This window comes from Portunus trituberculatus, chromosome 19 (genome assembly GCF_017591435.1).
Source record: "Portunus trituberculatus isolate SZX2019 chromosome 19, ASM1759143v1, whole genome shotgun sequence".
Lineage (NCBI taxonomy): Eukaryota > Metazoa > Arthropoda > Malacostraca > Decapoda > Portunidae > Portunus > Portunus trituberculatus.
In genome coordinates, this window is record NC_059273.1 from 7,027,501 (window position 1) to 7,040,000 (window position 12,500).

General features: G+C 43.8%; 1 long non-coding RNA gene across 1 annotated transcript in view; it reads left to right on the forward strand.

The window, feature by feature from the left end:
- The first annotated feature begins 10,480 nt into the window (after positions 1 to 10,480).
- LOC123505988 overlaps positions 10,481 to 12,500 on the forward strand; it is an 11,573-nt gene continuing 9,553 nt past the window's right edge. The window contains exons 1-2 of the long non-coding RNA XR_006675325.1: positions 10,481 to 10,622; positions 10,808 to 11,035. This is a non-coding gene — a long non-coding RNA (uncharacterized LOC123505988). The remainder of the gene's footprint in view (positions 10,623 to 10,807; positions 11,036 to 12,500) is intronic.

Below are 12,500 nucleotides of genomic sequence, written 5' to 3' on the forward strand. Positions count from 1 at the left end.
AAGTATAGGATGATAAAGATGAAAACGAAGAACAAGAACAAAAACACTTACAAGAAGAAGAAGGCTACGAACACGAACAAAGAAAGAGTCGCAAAAAAAAAAAAGAAACAAGAACACGAACAAGAGGAATACAAACTGAAACAACAACAAACAAGCCAGAACAAGAAAAAATGCCGATAATAAAACCAAGAATAAAAAAAAAAATCAATATGGAAAACGACAATAAGAAAAAAAAACACGAAATAAAGTAACAAAAAACGAGAAAAGAAACACAAAAAATAAAGTCTAAAACAATATAACAGGAATAAAAAAATAGAAATACAAAACGAAAGTAAGAAGACAAACAGACAAGATAGATTAGAACAATGTAAGACACCGTGACACAGTAGAGAGACACATGACACACACACACACACATTCAGAAACGCCTTCCCCTCTCACCAAGATAATTTTCCAAGGCCACAGAAACAACTAGACGGATTTTCAAGACAGTTTCTCCTTTAAATAAACTAGAAATTTTGCCAATCTATCACCAGAGCCATAAAACCACTCTTAAAAACACGTGTATCGTATCAAAAAGGTTTATATTCTAATACGCTTTGCATTCTCACTACAACAATTTTCCACGCCACAGAGACAACTAGCCGAGTTTTCAAGACAATTTCTTCTCTTTAGTAAACTAGAAATCTTGCCAATCTATCACCAGAAACATAAAAACAATCTTAAAAACCCTTGTATCATATTATAAAGACCTGTATTCTAAAACACTTTGCTCTCTCACTACAACAATTTCTCAAGGCCACAGGGACAACTAGCAAGGTTTTCAAGGCAGTTTTTCCTTTTAACATACTAGATATCATGTCAGTCTATCACCAGAAACATAAAAACACTTTTAAAAACACGACTATCTTCAACTGGAGCCTTTGGAAAGCAGTGATGGAGAGAGAGCAAAGCGTTTCAGAACACAGCGCCGCGTAGAGCCTCACTCATCAAGCTCTCCAGGGTGAGTGATGAGCCTCAGAACACTCACCCAAACAAACAAGGGTGATGCAGCACTCCCTAAAACCATGATCCCTTTACCCCTTACCTCTCTACCTCTCTTACCTCCCTTACCCCCTCTTAAAAATCCTGTCCTCGCCGCCTCGCCAGCACTTCATTACAACAGGGCTCTCTCACGCTCGACCCGCCGTGCCAACCCGAGCTACACGTGACAAATGACGATGATAACCCCATGGGAGATGCGTACAGCGTGCCATTAGTGCCTTTACATCACCCCTCGTGTGTTCGGCCCTCTAAATGTCAACTTTTTTGCCGCGCTCCTCTTAAATGTACCGGGTTTTTTTTTTTTTCCTCTTCGTTTTTTGTTTTGTTTTTTTGCAGGGGTGAGTTTCTTTCCGCCCTTCCTGCAGGTCGCGGTACCGGTAGAGGGTAAGAGTGTGGGTTTGTTTATAGTGTGATTAAGCAACGGCTACTTGGCTTCCATATTCTTATTTTTTTGCGCCGACCAAGTGCGTGGAGAGGGAAGCTTGAAGGATGTGAGGACTGCAGGAGGAGGAGGAGGAGGAGGAGGAGGAGGAGGAGAAGGAGGAGGAGGAGGAGGAGGAGGAGGAGGAGGAGGAGGAGGAGGAGGAGGAGGAGGAGGAGGAGGAGGAGGAGGAGGAGGAGGAGGAGGAGGAGGAGGATAAGGAAAGAAACACGTAGAACAAAACAATCAAGACGGATAAGATCTACAATAACACGAACAGGAAAAAATATACGAACAAGAACAAGAAGAAAAGGAAGAAAAGGAGCAAAAAGAAAAATAAACAAGAATCCCAAAGAATATGAACCAAACCTAACCATTCCTTCAGATCGTAAACAAACTTTCAATTAAACCATATTTTTTTTTCCTTTTTTTCCTTCTTGCTTCTCTTCGTCCTTTCCTATCACTTCTCCACTTCCCATATCATCTCTTCCTTCTCCCATCACCTCCCTTTTCTCCTATCACCTTCCTCTTTCCCCTATCACCTCCTTCCTTCTCCCCATCACCTCCCCTCCCCCTTCTCCCATCATCTCCTTTCCCCATCACTTCCCTTCTTTCCCCATCATCTCCCCTTTCTCCCATCACCTCCCTTCTTCTCCCCATCCTCTCTCTCTTCTCTCATCACTTCCCCCTTCCCCCATAACCTCCCTCCTTACCTGATCATCTTCCCCTTCTTCCATCATCTCACCCCTCCCTTATCATCTCCTTCCTTTCCCCATCACTTCCCTCCTTCCCCTATCATCTCCCCTATCTCTCATCATCTCCCTTTCTCCTATCACCTCACTCCTTCCTCCATAACTTCTCCTTTCTCCCATCACCTTCCTCTTCTCCCATCATCTCCCTCCTTCCCCCCATTAACTCCTCCTTCCCCCTTTTTCTCTCATCACAACCCTCTTCCCTATCATCTCCCCCTCCTTCCTTCCCCCTTCCCTCCTTCTCCCATCACCTCCCCTTCCCTTTCTCCGCTCAGCTTCACACATGTTCCTCTAATCGTGTTGCAGTGCCCCGAGGAAGTGCCACGCTCCTCTGGCACCCGCGACACCACGCCTCCACGTGTGCCCTGCCCCCGCTCACGACCCCGCGCCTCGCCACCTGATCCTGCCCGCTGCCTCACGCCTGCCACCCGCCACCCGCCGCCCACCCACCCGCCCATCCACCCGACACTAGCGCTACGGGTTTGTGTGTGTGTGTGTGTGTGTGTGTGTGTGTGTGTGTGTGTGTGTGTGTGTGTGTGTGTGTGTGTGTGTGTGTGTGTGTGTGTGTGTGTTTTACTGTTTCCACTGCTACTTAATGAACGAGCTTCCTTCACAAATTTATTCTCTCTCTCTCTCTCTCTCTCTCTCTCTCTCTCTCTCTCTCTCTCTCTCTCTCTCTCTCTCTCTCTCTCTCTCTCTCTCTCTCATACACACATCTGGTCTCGTCATGTGTTTCAGGGTATCATTAAATCACACTAATAACTTACAGGCAATCAAATTTACTGCCCTTCCCTTCACACTCCACTTTCTCATCCACCACAACCACTAACCCCACCAACCCCACCACCACCACCGCCACCACCACCTCCCACAATCCCACAGTAATAAGCCACCATCTACACCTTTCCAAACCCTTCCACACTCACACAGATTAAATTAGGTTAGACTTTTATTATATCTCATTCACAAGACACGAAGACTGAATAGGACAAAGCTACTACAGTTTTAGTCCATTTAGAAGTCAAGAGAGGAATATTTTGCGTGATTCAACAGAAATATTTGATAAAGGAGGGTCTTCTTATTTACTTTTTTTTATATATATTTTCGGTTCAGATAGATGTCAAGTGTGGTTTATTCTTAAAAGTACTGTACCGTCTCCTTGAAAATATAAAGTGTGTCATTTTATCAAGAGTCTTTTGAATATAGAGGTGCAGCAGGGGAGCGTTTCATAACACTGTTCTTAGGCCCGTATTCAGAAACGCTTTGCTGTCTCACCACGACTATTTTCCAAGACCACAAAGATGATAAGCGGAGTTTTCAAGGGTGTTTCTCGAGTTAGTAATGTAGAAATCTTGTCACTCTGTCTCTAGAAGCATGACAACACCTTAAAAACTCGTGTAAATTTAGATAAAGCATTTTGAAATAGTGGAGGTGAAGCGCAGAAGTGTTTAAGAATACAAGCCTTAGCGCCACTAGCACCTCCCAAATGCACCAATATGTCACCACACCACACTTCACCATACCTTACTTTACCACACCACACCACACCACCCATATTTTGAAACACTTCTTCCTGTAATTCTAACAAGTTTTCTGTATTATTAACAGGAAAAATACACTTTACAACTTGGATAATCGTCGCTGTGGTCTTTGAAAATGGTTGCCGTGAGAGAGAGGGAAGCGTTTCTGAATATGGCGCCTTAATCCCTTCAGTACCATGACGTGTTTCCATATTCATTCTGGTTACTATTTGGTGGTTTTATACAGCTTCAGAAACTCATGTGGGAATTAAAATAGTGAAGACTGTGGCCATTAATCTTCTGACCTTCATAGACCCTTCCAAATGTCAATAAAATGGTCTAATTGTACACAAATCTCAAGGTAAAAATGTGCCCCAGTATTGAATAAGGGGTTAAGGAGTCACCACACTACACCACACCTCGCCTCACCAGATCAGCCACCATCTATACAATAAAAGAAGGACGACCACCGCTGCCTTTGAGATAAGATTAAGATAGTCCTTGCGCCACACTTCACCCTTCCTCACTCCTCCTTATCCTCTTTATCTCCCTCTGCACCCACTAAAGGTACAAAACTAACGACAAAAATACCTATATAGGGAGGTACGAAGTAGTGTTAGTGAACTCAAAAATATAAAAGAAAAAAAGAAAAAGAAAGAAAAAAAAGAAATCCGGAACTTGAACTTAAGGAGGGGAACTGAAGATTGAAGCGAGAAAACACAGGAATCGAATCTACTGAAGAAGAGAAAGGAGGAATTAAGCGAGAAAACCCGGGGCTCGAATCTACTGAAGGAAGGGAGCGAGAGATTTGAGCGAGAAAACCCGGGACTCGAATCTACTGAAGGAAGGGAGCGAGAGATTTGAGCGAGAAACCCCGGGACTCGAATCTACTGAAGGAAGGGAGCGAGAGATTTGAGCGAGAAAACCCGGGACTCGAATCTACTGAAGGAAGGGAACGGAAGAATTAAGCGAGAAAACAAGGTACTCGAATCTACTGAAGGAAGAGGATGGAAGAATTAAGAGAAAGAACCCGGGGCTCGAATTTACGAAAGGAGGGGAACTGAAAAATTAAGCGAGGAAACCCGGTACTCGAATCTACAAAAGTAAGTTAAGGGAAGATTGAAGCTCTACCCCATTCACCTAAACATCCCAAGCCCTAACTCCTTCAGTACTGGAACGTATTTTTACCTTACGTTTGAATATGATTACGCGAGTTTATTTACATTAGGAAGGGTCTATGGAGGTCAGAAGATTAATGCACCAGTCTTCACTATTTTAATCCCCATATAAGTTTCTGAAGCTGTATAAAATCGCCATATAGTAAGCAGAATGAATAAGAAAACGCGCACTGGTACTGAAGAGGTTAAGCCAGTATGGAAGGTATCTATAGCTTTGCCGTGCTTGCAGTTGGAATAGTGATAGTGTCTTCTAATCTTGCTACCTACTTTCGCGTGACTCTTCTCCATTTATTCCTCTACTTCTTACTTTCTTCCTCCTTTCTTCATTCTTGTTACCTTCTTTCTTACGTATTTCATTGTTGATATTCGAGTTACAACAGCTATATAATGACCCAACAAGCCTCTAACCTGCCGATCCTCCACCCTAGTCCTTCACAAAAACCACAGTCAAACTGAAGATGCTGATAATGACACAGGAATTCACGATAATGAGTTTAATTTTGTTCACGCTATATTATCAGACACAATACTACACGTTACACACACACACACACACACACACACACACACACACACACTCACTCACTCACGCCCTCAGACACGTAAGAGAGTGTAAGACGATCCACCACCCATTCCCCGCATGATTACCAACGCGTCACCACCACCCATACACCACGCCCGCCCGCCCACCTACTCCTCCTCCTCCTCCTCCTCCTCCTTGGCCATGCAAGTGTACCTCTTCCCTACGTAAACAAACACGAGGGATAGTAAGTAGAGAGAGAGAGAGAGAGAGAGAGAGAGAGAGAGAGAGAGAGAGAGAGAGAGAGAGAGAGAGAGAGAGAGAGAGAGAGAGAGAGAGAGAGAGAGAGAACATCACACTTGCCACGCCACTGTAAACAAAGTGACAAGATCAATCGTTGCCTATTATTCTTTTAACACACACACACACACACACACACACACACACACACACACACACACAGGAAAACCTTTATCCCAGCACCTGGATAATCTCCATTCCTTCTTCTTCTTCTTCTTCTTCTTCTTCTTCTTCTTCTTCTTCTTCTTCTCCTTCTTCTTCTACTATTACTTCTACTCCTCCTCCTCCTCCTCCTCCTCCTCCTCCTCCTCCTCCTCCTCCTCCTCCTCCTACTACTACTACTACTACTACTACTACTACTACTATTACTACTCCTCCGTCTCCTCCTCCTCCTCCTCTTCCTCCTCCTCCTCCTCCTCCTCCTCCTCCTCCTCCTCCTCCTCCTCCTCCTCCTCCTCCTTCTCCTCCTCTTCCTCCGCCACTCAGGAACCTCCATCAGTCGGTTCAAACACTAAACAGATGAATTAAAGTAGAAAATAAATGGATTCTTTCATCTATAGGGAAAGAAATGTCCTGAAAATGAGATGAGGGTAAGGCGGGGTAAGACAACTGGCTTCTTTCTTGTACAATGGAAAATAATGTGCTGAAAATTAGTAGAAGAGAGAGATTAGGATAAGAAAACTGGGTTATTTCTTCTGTAGGGGAAAGAAAATGGCATGAAACTGAGAAAGAGGAAAGATAGGTATGAAAACTGACTTCTTTTTACTACTAATTGTATGCTGTGTGGTTTGAAATGTTGGGAAGTCTCTCTCTCTCTCTCTCTCTCTCTCTCTCTCTCTCTCTCTCTCTCTCTCTCTCTCTCTCTCTCTCTCTCTCTCTCTCTCTTAACACTTCTTTAATCCCTTCAGTACCATGACGCGTTTCCATATTCACTCTGCTTACTATTTGGTGATTTTATACAGCTTCAGAAACTTATGTGGGGATTTAAAATAGTGAAGACTGTGGCCATTAATCTTCTGACCTCCATACACCCTTCCTAATGTCAATAAAATGGTCTAATCGTACACAAATCTCAAGGTAAAAATGTGTCCCAGAAATTAAGGGATTAAAATGTAGCATATAAGGCATAATAAAATCTCTCTCTCTCTCTCTCTCTCTCTCTCTCTCTCTCTCTCTCTCTCTCTCTCTCTCTCTCTCTCTCTCCAAGCAGGCCGAGATGTATTTAAGGAATTACTATGATAAAAACTGCCAGGAAAGAGGAGTGAACGGAGGGTAGAGGCGGGGCGGGAGGCGGCGGAGGGAAGGGAGGAGGCGGGGCCGGGATGGGGCGGCAGCTGGCGGGGACTGGAGAGGACTGGCGGGGACAGGGGTGGTCTCGGAAGGACGATGGCCAGCGGCGAGGAATATTAAACGTTTTATGGGCTTAATATCGAGTGTGAGATGGTTCATATGTGTTCTTTGTAGAGATGAGCTTTCTTTATATGGACCGCACTGCTCTCCCTCCCCACTCCGCCCCTCTCCCTCTCGCTACCTCTCCCTCCCGCTTTAAAGACACTACCCCCTTACTCCTTCCTCCTCACTATATATCTCTCACCCGAACTGTGGAAGCGACGCACTGGGCCTAGAAATAGATGCTGACACACACACACACACACACACACACACACACACACACACACACAGCTCCATCCATGTTAAACTAGAAGAGAATGGCAACTGGCTGATAAAAAGACTGTAAAAATTGAGAGATAAGACAGTATGTTGGTTATGTTATGGTAGTAAGCCACACCAACCTCTTTCCCTCTTCCTGTCCTAACCACCGCCGCCTGTTTGTTATAAGGAGTGCGTTGGCAGGTGTGCAGGTGTGCAGGTGTGTGGGTAATTGGTTGGATGAGGTGAAAGGTTATGGAACTTTCTCTGCATATGTGTTTAAAAGTGTGTTTTATATTTTCTTATTTCTCTCTCTCTCTCTCTCTCTCTCTCTCTCTCTCTCTCTCTCTCTCTCTCTCTCTCTCTCTCTCATCTTTTCCCACACTCCCTCAAATTTCTTTATTTCCTCATTAATTCCTCACCTTCTTTTCCCCTCTCCTTCTATTCATCTTCTTGCCTTCCTTTCCTCTCTCTTAACTCTCTCTCTCTCTCTCTCTCTCTCTCTCTCTCTCTCTCTCTCTCTCTCTCTCTCTCTCTCTCTCGTAACTTTTTCGTCACTTCCTGTTCTTCACTTTATTTTCCTCTCCTTCCTCTTTTCCTTACCGTAACTCTCCCATCCTTCTCCCTCTCTCTCTCTCTCTCTCTCTCTCTCTCTCTCTCTCTCTCTCTCTCTCTCTCTCTCAAAGCCAGCCAGCCGTTGCAGTGTGTTATTTTTTTAATCGCCTAATAAAAGAATACAATTTGAAATATTATGTTCATATTTCAATCTTAGCGCTTCATTTCGTCTGTTTTCCTTAATGTTTCACTCGCTGCTGTGTAGATAGATACATAGATAGATAGAAAGATAGATAGATAGATTGAGTGAGTGACGGATAGATGGATCGATAGAGAGATAGATACAGATAAATAGATAGATGGATAGATAGTTTTTTTGAGGATATGGGGTTACAATTACGAGTCCCAGAGGTGAATCACACACACACACACACACACACACACACACACACACACACACACACACACACACACACACACACACACACACACAGCTGGCCGCGTCATCAAAACAACTCTGATAACAAACTCTTCTTATCTTTTCTTCCTTCCATCGTAATCATTTCTTTTTCCTTTTTTTCCTATTTGATTCTCTTTTCATCATGATCACTATTTTTTTTTCATTTATATAGTACTAGATTGATAGTTCCTTCTTTCTTCTTCTTCTTCTTCTTCTTCTTCTTCTTCTTCTTCTTCTTTTCTTTTTCTTCTTCTTCATTTCTTTCTTATCTTTTTTTTTTTACTTCCCTCCTCCGACTTCTCATCTCAATCCCCATCAAATCCTCCTCCACTCCTCTCTCTCTCTCTCTCTCTCTCTCTCTCTCTCTCTCTCTCTCTCCCCCTCTCTAGGCTCATTAACCACGCCAAGTCACAGAACACGACCTTGTCTCACTCCCACTAAGAACAATTCATCTCCGTCTGCGTTGCTGAAAACAAGGGTAGCGCTGGTGGTGGTGGTGGTGGTGGTGGTGGTGGTGGTGGCAGTGGTGGTGGTCTAAAGGTTTCATTGCCCATTAAATCAAGCCTTCTACTCTCCCCTCTCTCTCTCTCTCCCCCTCTCTCTGTCTCCCCTTTCTCCCTCCCTTCCCTTCCCCTCCCTTGTCACTTCCCAATTAAGGACTTTTGAATAGCTAAGGATAAACCATTTCATTTTCTCCCCCCTCTTTGTCTTTTTTTGTGTGCAGGAGGAGGAGGAGGAGGAGGAGGACGAGGAGGAAGAGGAGGAGGAAGGGGTGAAGTTTTGACATCCTAAAGAAGTCATTTGGATAGGTGATTCTTGGTTCCTTCCTCACCCTTGTGCTGTTTTTATTGGTGAGGGAAAGTTTAACAGGAGGAGGAGGAGGAGGAGGAGGAGGAGGAGGAGGAGGAGGAGGAGGAGGAGGAGGAGGAGGAGGAGGAGGAGGAGGAGGAGGAGGAGGAGGAGGAGAAGAAGAAGAAGAAGAAGAAGAAGAAGAAGAAGAAGAAGAAGAAGAAGAAGAAGAAGAAGAAGAAGAAGAAGAAGAAGAAGAAGAAGAAGAAGAAGAAGAAGAAGAAGAAGAAGAAGAAGAAGAAGAAGAAGATAAAAAATGTACATAGGAACTGAAAACAAGTGACGAGTAGAAGAATCTGAAGAAAAAATGATAAAAGGAGGCGATGAACGAACGAAAGAAATGAAAAAATAAGAAAACAATGGAAAAAAAGAGAAAAATCAGACATAACACAATAAATAAGAAAATATGCAAATCGGAGAGAGAGAGAGAGAGAGAGAGGAATAAGTCGCCTTTCCTTTCAATCATGTATCTTCCTAACTCTCTCTCTCTCTCTCTCTCTCTCTCTCTCTCTCTCTCTCTCTCTCTCTCTCTCTCTCTCTCTCTCTCTCTCTCTCTCAGTCAGTCAGTCAGTCAGTCAGTCAACAAGTCACTTCCTCTCTCCTTCCTAGCGCCACTTCAGCTCCTTCCTACACAGTTATTCATCAGTTGTCTTCCTGCACTCTCTCCTTCTTTCCTCGCCCATTCTTTACTCCTCCTTCCCTCCACTCCTTCCTCTCCTTCATCTTCCAACATGTCTCGTCCTGTTCGCCACCTTACCTCCTCCATTCTTAGTCAAGGGAATGGATGTGTGGTGGTGGTGGTGGTGGTGGTGGTGGTGGTGGTGTATGGTACGATGTTGAGTTAAAAGACTAGAACAACATCAATTTATAACGAGAATAGATGTTTTTTTTTTTTCGTGTGTTTATATTCGAAGGGAGGTTACTGCTACTGTTGTTGCCGTTACTACCACCAGCACTTATACTACTACTATTATTACTACTACTACTACTATTACTACCACCACCGCTATTGCTGGTAGTTACCGATACGTAGCAGCAGTAGTAGTAGTAGTAGTAGTAGTAGTAGTAGTAGTAGTAGTAGTAGTAGTAGTAGTAGTAGTAGTTATAGCGGTGGTGTAGATAATACTGATCAGTGCCAAAGATAGCGGTGTTAATATTGGTGAAACAGTGATAGCAGTGGTAGTGATGGTGGTGATAGCGGAAGAACACCCAGAGAGAACCAGTAGGAAGGCACCGCGTGAAGAGAACGGTGCACTGACACAGAAACCTGCCGTGGTGAGACAGCAAAGCGTGTCACAACCAGCCGTAGCGTGCGAGACAGTATGACACAGTAATTTACTATGAACTAACCACCACACCTGAAAAAGACACAGGTATACGTTAATGCATAAAAAAACTAAGTGTGTGATATTCCAAGCTGTATATTATGAAGTGAAGGGCGACGCTACACATTTTTGCCGATTTGCACATGGAGGAGTGAGTGGGCGGGCTGGCGGGCGGTGGGGTGGACGGGCGGACTGGCGGGCGGCGTGTACCTGAATGAATACTTATTTTCCAGTTCATTGTGCAGGTGAAATACGGTAATGACGAACCTCGCTCAGAGCCATAAATCTGATCCAAGCAACGAGCGGCACAGCGGGGCCATCCATCACGCCTGAGCCCCGCCACCCCGCACCGCCACCGAGACGCACCCCGCCCCGGCACTGTGGCACCCCAACACCCTGGCACGTTTACACCCTGGCACCACTGACACCCCTGCACCCCGCCACTCCATGAAAGTACTCTGGTAACCTACGCTTCTTAATCTCCTACACATTGCTGTTCTTCATAATTTCGCATATCCTGTTTTATTTATCATTATTATTATTTTTTTAGGTTTTCTGTTGTTATTTTTGTTCCTACTTTGATTTGTTATGAGTTTTGTTTTCTTTGCAGTTATTCTTCAATTCCTCTTTTTTTTCTATTTATTTCTGTAGTAAGATTTTTTTTCTTTATGTTTTTTATACGCTTTAACAAAAAAAAAACTCACTTTCAATTTTCGTTACTTCTTATCCTTCCTTCTTTCTTTCATCCTCTTTATATAATCTCTTGTTTTCTTTTCACTTATGTTCTTCTCTTCTTTTTCTTCTTTTTTTCTTTTTTTCCTTCTTTTGCTCCTCCTCCTCCTCCTCCTCCTCCTCCTCCTCCTCCTCATTTACTATCCCTTTTCTTCTACGTTAGTTAAGATAGAGTAGTCAGCAAACAGCCAAGTAAGGGCAAGTAGGTCTGCTGCTGTTCATTCTTCCTTTTGTATTCCCTTGTACTCTTTCTCTTCCTATTTTTTGCGCATTTATCTTTGTTCCTTTACCAGCTATCCATCTTTTATGTCATCCTCTTAGCATTACTTGTACTACCACATATTAACCCATTCAATACTGAGACGCATTTTCACCATGATTTTTTGGGTATGATTCCACGATTTTATTTGCATTAGGAAGGGTCTATGGAGGTCGAGAGATTAATGGCCAGAGTCTTTACTACTTTAATCCTCCATATAAGTTTCTGAAGCTGTACAAAATAGCGAAATAGTAAGCAGAATAAGTATGGACACGCGGCATGGTATTGAGTGGGGTTAAACCAGCAAATATCGCCTCACACACCTACTTTATCTTTTATATTTTGCTAATGTTACCGTAAGTACACAAGGCATGGTACTGAAGGGATTAAACCAGCATACCAGACTCATATACCTCCTCAACCTTTTATATTTCACTAACGTTACTTTAACTAATATTCCTTCAGCGGCCCACCAAGAGCAACATGGGAGTAACTCAACTACTACGTCTTACTGCCTCCTTTGTCTTGCCACGTCTATATCTGAATTTCCTGCTATTCAAAACATGGTAATTGAAGAGCCAGTGCTATTTTTAAACCCTGAAGGACATTCTCTCCTTCTCTCTCTCTCTCTCTCTCTCTCTCTCTCTCTCTCTCTCTCTCTCTCTCTCTCTCTCTCTCTCTCTCTCTCAGTGAGTCTTCTTCAATCAACCAGAACCTAATCCAGCACTTCCTGTTTAATCACAACGAGTGCATACCAGGAAGAACCAACACACACACACACACACACACACACACACACACACACACACACACACACACACACGGTAACTCAGTGGTTAGAGCGCTGGCTTCACAAGCCAGAGGATCGGGGTTCGATTCCCCGGCCGGGTGGAGATATTTGGGTGTGTCTCCTTTCACGTGTAGCCCCTGTTCAC